The sequence below is a fragment of the Saimiri boliviensis genome, chromosome 6 (genome assembly GCF_048565385.1).
Source record: "Saimiri boliviensis isolate mSaiBol1 chromosome 6, mSaiBol1.pri, whole genome shotgun sequence".
Classification (NCBI taxonomy): Eukaryota; Metazoa; Chordata; class Mammalia; order Primates; family Cebidae; genus Saimiri; species Saimiri boliviensis.
Window position 1 is genome coordinate 48055285 of NC_133454.1, and position 6628 is coordinate 48061912.

The 6628-nt window shown below is 44.9% G+C and overlaps 1 non-coding gene across 1 annotated transcript; it reads right to left on the reverse strand.

The window, feature by feature from the left end:
- Positions 1-410: 410 nt before the first annotated feature.
- LOC120364764 (U6 spliceosomal RNA) lies at positions 411-514 on the reverse strand. The gene has a single exon (XR_005579912.1). It is a non-coding gene; the product is annotated as a U6 spliceosomal RNA (small nuclear RNA).
- Between the last annotated feature and the right edge of the window lie 6114 nt (positions 515-6628).

The window sequence follows — 6628 nt, forward strand, 5'->3', positions numbered from 1 at the left end:
TTAAGTTCCTTGCAGATTGTGGATATTAGCCCTTTGTCAGATGGATAGATTGAAAAAATTTTCTCCCATTCTGTAGGTTTCCTGTTCACTCTGATGATAATTTCTTTTGCTGTGCAGAAGCTCTTTAGTTTAATTAGATCCCATTTGTTAGTTTTGGCTTTTGTTGCCATTGCTTTTGGTGTTTTATAATGAAGTCTTTGCCCATGCCTATGTCTTAAATGGTATTGCCTAAGTTTTCTTCCAGGGTTTTTATGGTTTTAGGTTTTGCATTTAAGTCTTTAATCCATCTTGAGTTAATTTTTATATAAGATCTAAAGAAGGAATCCAGTTTCAGTTTTCTGCATATGGCTAGCCAGTTTTCTCAACATCATTTATTAAATAGGGAATCCTTTCCCCATTGCTCATTTTGGTCAGATTTGTCAAAGATAAAAATATGCGTGTCATCCTTGTGCAGGGGCCAGGCTAATCTTCTCTGTATCATTCCAATTTTAGTATATGTGCCGCCGAAGTGAACATGGCAGTATTATTTTCACTATAGAGTGGTTATAGTCTTGAGCTGACTTCTTGATTTTATTGCTGGATTTACCATGTATAGCCTGGACATCAAATGCAGATGATGATGGCAGTGGAGGTGGGGTTGGGAAGTGATGTGTGAGTGAGTGGTGGCAAGATTCACTTAGGACTGAAGCAGGATTAAGCCATACACTGTCTAAAGTACATGTCCTGGACTTGGTCTCTGGATGACATCTATGAGCCCTGTCATCCCCGGAAAACTTCTTTATTGGTTTTACCTGGATCCTGACTCAGATCTCTCTATAATTTGCCATTGAAGAGTTTTTATTTCTCAGTAGCTCCTGCCTGTGATGGCTGTGCATTGGTAAGTCCTCAATGTAGCCTGTATGCTGTGCCCTGCTGCCCTGCTGCCCTCAGCCCCCATTCTTCTTCCCTAGTTGCCGTGACCAACTTCCTTGTGCATAACAAGACGTTCGTCATCAACTGGGTGCTGGGGTGAGGGAGGAAGAGTCAAAGAGAATTTCACAGTGTTGAGTTGATTTGAGCAAAAGAGACATCACTAATGGAGGAAAAAAGATATGCAAGATGGTATTATCACATGGCTTTTTAAAGCATAGGGGACTGGTAGTGAAGAACTGAGTGCAGTCAGAATAAGAAGACTGAGCAACTTCGTGACTTTTTTTTTTGTATATCACATTAGTCCTTTACATTTACTCTAAAAAATATTTAAAATATTTTTTTTTCATTTAAAAGCAATATTTTTTGTAAGAAATTTAGAAAATTTCTGTCAGAGAAGTGAAAAGAGACAGGAAAGATTTACCCATATTCCGATCACAGAATAAGTGGAGCACTGAGCAAGTGGAAATCCCCAGAGTGTAAACAAACACCTTTGAACTGTTGTTCAAACTGCTGCTCAAGCTGGCTGAAACCTGCTCTCTACCTGCTACTGTTTTGTTCCTTTGGTAAATTTAGGGCAGACATCTTGACTCTTTTTTCCCCTGTCAAGAAAGGAAAGTTCTCTTGTAACTTTTAATCACAAAACAAACTCCACCAGTGATTTAATTAATTAATTCATTTGCTTATCAGGATGGAGTCTAACTCACTCTGTCACCCAGGCTGGAGTGCAGTGGCGAGATCATGGCTCACTTCAACCTCTACCTCCCTGTTCAAGTGATTCTCTTGCCTCAGCCTCCTGAGTAGTTGGGACTACAGGCGTGTGCCACCACACCTGGCTAATTTTTATATTTTTGTTAGAGATGGGGTTTCAACACGTTGGCCAGGCTGGTCTTGAACTCTTGACCTTAAGAGATCTGCCCACCTCAGCCTCCCAAAGTGGTGGGTTTACAGGTGTGAGCCACTGCGCCCAGCCTTTGTCAGTGATTTAAATGTCAAATGAGCTTTCCCAAAGCCAGCTCCATCAACTCACTCTTTTATCCATGTAGCACTTGAGTCCGGCTGAAAAATAGGATTATTTTACTTTTCAGCTGGTGGGAGTACAGCCTGGCAGAACTGTTTTTGGGAAAGTAATTGGTAATGCAGGTGGCACATGGCAGGGAGAACAGCACCAGCTCAACCACCCACTAACTCTGGGGCCCTGGGCAAGTCACAGAACATCTGTGGCTTGGTTATGGTCAGCCCGGCCTATGTCAGTGATTTTAATTTTGAAGCTAACTTCAAGATTTAAAATTTCTCTGTAACAAAGACTGACAACTGTCCACCCAAATCCATTTTTCCTTATAATAATAGTTCTATAATAATAATCTCTAATCTCGACTGGTCAGCAGACTCCATTTCCCAGTCTCCCTTCCAGTTAGAAGTGACCTTGTGACTGAGGTCTAGCCATTGGAATGTGAACAGAGGGATAGGCTTCATTTCCAGGTCTGCCCCTGAAACACTTCCCATGTGTGCTTCTCCATTCTATCTCCTCTTTCTAGTTGGCTGAGATGGAAGTGATCCCAGGGGTGTTGTATGAGCTGTCTGTTAAAGGTCATCAGCCTGGGACTCTAACTGTGTGGATGAAGCAAAGCCCCCTGCCTTTCCTACTATCCTAATCTGGCACTTACCTGTACTGTTACATGAGCAAGAAACAAACTCCTACTGTGTTGCATCACTACATGTTTGGGACTGTTTGTTACTGCAACCTCTCAGACTCTAACTGATACATTCTCCAGCTCTGGTCTGTGTCAGGCTAAAAGGCTGCCTTGGGAAAAAGAGGCACGGTGAGTTGTCTACTATCCTTCTTGGTAACTCCTCACCCCTTCCTCAATCCTACTGATTTGCTAGCTGCAGTTTCTGAACACTGCAGGTTGGCTGGAGCACAGAGGAAGGGTGAGAGGCAGGAAGGAGCTTACTTGACTGGGACTGTCATGATCTTGCTGTTTTGGTGCCCCCATTGTTTTGGTAGACATTCAAAGTTGACCCTTTTTTTGTGGGTTGCTTTTGTGGGATGTGCTAGATATCATTTTTTGTCCCTGCAGAGCCAACCTCTCACCCTCCTTCACCCTGCTTTGCTTCCCGGGCTGGCGCGTGTAGAATGTATCAAAGGGCTCCCTTATCTTTCAGTGTCTGCTTAAGTTTGGTCCATGGGGATCCCTGGCAGGAGTCTGGAGAGAGTCAGGGGAGAGAGGCTGGGGCAGTTATTCCCCTGGTTCCCTCCATGTGGGGTCAACACTGTCTGGCTGCAGCCCTCCATTGAAGGTTGCAACTCCCAGACGGTTCTCTGCAGACACCCCTCCCTGTACCTGGGTTCTAGTAACCACTCCCACTTCTGCCCCACTAGGATGCTAAGGCTGTTATTAGCTTCAGAATACTGCACTATTCCCCCAAGATCTTCTTCTACCCTGTTCACAGCTTCATACATAATTTTTAAAATTAATCTCTCCTTGAATGACCTAATTTGGGTGTCACCTATTCTTCTATGCCCCAACGAATACAGTGGGTTTTTGAGATGCCCTCACGTGAAGCATTCAACAGTGTGCACTTCTGGTGATGTGGGTGATGCATCTGCTATGCTGCTGCTTATAATTTGTCCCTGGGCTCCTGAGCATCCTGTGATTTGTTCCTTCCAAGTGCTTCGAGAAACGGAGGCTCAGAGATGTTCTGTGACTTGCCCAGGGCCCCAGATTTAGTGGGTGGTTGAGCGAGTACTCTTCTCCCTGGATGTGCCACCTGCATTACCAATCACTTTCCCAAAAACAGTTCTGTCAGACTGTACTCCCACCAGCTAAAAAGTGAAATAATCTGATTTTTCAGCCTGACTCGAGTGCTACATGGATAAAAGAGTGAGTTGATGGAGCTGGCCTTGGGCAAGCTCATTCTTCCCGCATAAGGACAAATGCCTGACAAGATGATCATATCAGGAAGTTACAGGAAGGTGACAGGAACAAGCAATTTAGGCCTGGATTCTGCTGTGCTCCCGCCAAATGAAATATCCAGGGACTCAGTGAGAGGAAGTGCCAGCAAGGGCCCCTCTGGGCAGGTAGGTGTGGCCTTGTTCTCAAACACTTCGGCTTGAGTGGAGGCTGAATTTGCCACCACCACCTCCTCCCCAGGCCTCGAAACATCTTACACCACTTGGGCATCTCTTGGCATAGGCAGCGTGGACCCACAGCTCCTCAGCCTTAAATCCTAGAGGCAGTGTGGGATGTGGCCATTGCTCTCATGCCCGACACTCCCTAGAGAGCAAAGCTCTTGCCAGCCTCCCAGCCTGGGTTTCTCCCGAAAGCGATCCAAGGGGATCCAATTGAGGCAATTGCAGGCATCAGGAGTTGCTCCCTCAGGGTCTCTTCTTTGACCCCACCCACGCGCTGGGTACTGTTACTAGATGAGGCCTTATTATTATAACCTCTATTAATTATTTTATTTATTTACTTATTTTTTTGGGACAGGATTTTACTGTGTTGCCCAGGCTGGAGCGCACACTGCAGCCTTCATCTCCCAGGGCTCAGGTGATCCTCCTGCCACAGCCTCCTGAGTAGCTGGGATTACAGGCCTGCACCACCATGCCCAGTGATTTTGCCATGTCAGCCAGGGTGGTCTCAAGCTCCCGGGCTCAAGTGATCCAATCATCTTGGCCTCCCAAAGTGTTGGGATTACTGATGTGAGCCACTGCGCCCGGCCATTCTTTATTATTTCAACAAATGTTTATTGAACATGGACTACAGTTGACCTTTCATATCTGTGGATTCTGCATTTGCAGATTCAGTTAACTGTGGATTTAAAATATTTGGGAAAAAATACAAATAAAAATACAGTATAACAACTATTTACATAGCATTTAGATTGTATTTGGTATTATAAGTAGTCTAAAGATGACTTAAAGTGTAAAGGAGGGTGTGCATAGGTTATATGCAAATATTGCACCATTTTATGTGAGGGGCTTGTACAACCTTGGATTTTGGTATCTGTGGGGAATCCTGGAACCCATCCCCCTGGATACTGAAGGGTGACTATATGTGCCTTGGCCTATGCTAGAGCCTCATTCTAAAATTTAGAATGTATTGTAGCTAACCCTTGTTATTATTGTTTTGTAATTATTTCTTTATCCCAGAAGACACCAGGTAAATCACCAACTTTAAAAATTTAAATGCTCTTGTTTTTAGCTTGGCCAAAACACTGCATGAATTTTGAGAGGCCATGTCTTATCGTTATTTTAAAAATATTTTATTAAAAAAAATCTTTGTGGCCTGGTGCTTTATGCATTGCTTACAAACAGAAGATCGGCCATCCATGTTTACTAAATTAATGAATGGACATGGCATTTGGTATTGACTATTGAATAAGCTGGGGCTTGGGGATTCCTTGGCAGTTTGTTTTTTCTGTCAGGGAAGGAAAGCAACAACATATCCAAGGCCATGGGCAGAGTCGAGATCGGAGCTTAGAGTTCCTGGAGTGTCCACACCTCTCTCCTTCGTGCCTCTTGCAGCTCCTGTACCAGCTTACCCTGGGGCGGCCAGTACGAACGCATTAGGCACCTGTGGGGACTCTGCTTCTGAGCTCAGATGCTGCGAGCCATCACCATTAGCTCCGAATGTTCCAGATGAGAACACTGAGATCCAGAGCTGCTGCCCCTCTAAGCCTTTAGGCAGAGAGGTGGGGTGGAGGCTAAGTCCATTACCCTTCAACCACCTAGCAGTGCTATGCCAGTGGGTTTACCATTTCAGTGCCTCCTCACTGGTCTCAGTGACAGACGCTGACATTCACACATTCTCAGGCAAGGTGGGTGGCACCATGCCATGGACCGCACCAAATTGGGTGTTGGGGAAGTACTGCTGTGTCCCTTCCCCCAGCCCTCCCAGCTTTTTGGCCCCAGTTATGCACGTAGCAGGGGCTCAGTTACTAGGTATGGGAATGAACGGAGTAATCTGCCTTGGGAATCTTAGAACAACACAAAAGCAACCTTACCAACAGTACTTGGTCTAACACTTCATAGTCCTCCAAGTGCTTTCACTGCGTTATCTTATTTCATGTACCTGTTCTCATTTGAAATTGTTGCAGAGTGTAACCATATAATTAAAATATCAATTAAGCCAGGTTCTGAAATAGATCAGGCTGTGTGTGAGCATGAATTAGAAACAAGCCAAATGACAATTCATCAGTCTAGGACTCATTCCCCAGGTACAATCCACAACCCACCTCCCCTGCACCCCAGTTTTGCTCCAGGTACATTTCAGTCCTCACTGCACTGTGTCTTATCAGTTTCCATCATGTTACTCTCTTATGTAGGAATTCTTCCTCCCTTTTCTGTATGTGAAAGAAAATCTTCCTTAATCTTCAAAATCCTGGTCCTGGATCTCAGATTTTGTTTGTGTTTTTATAAAAACCTTTTTTTTTTTGTCCTCTCCATTCTTACAGACTTTGCTATTGCCCCAGGACGCTGCCACAGGCCTGCACTGTATCATTTCTTACATTGTATTATAATGCAATGTCACACAATGTCCCTCTCTTCTCCTCTCCTCCCCTCTTCTCCCCTCCCCTCCCTTCCCCTCCCTTTCCCTCCCCTCCCCTCCTTTTTCTTTTTCTTTTTTTGAGACAGAGTCTCTCCCTGTCACCCAGGCTGGAGGGCGGTGGTGCAGTCTTGGCTCACTGCAACCTCTGCCTCCCAGGTTCCTGCAAT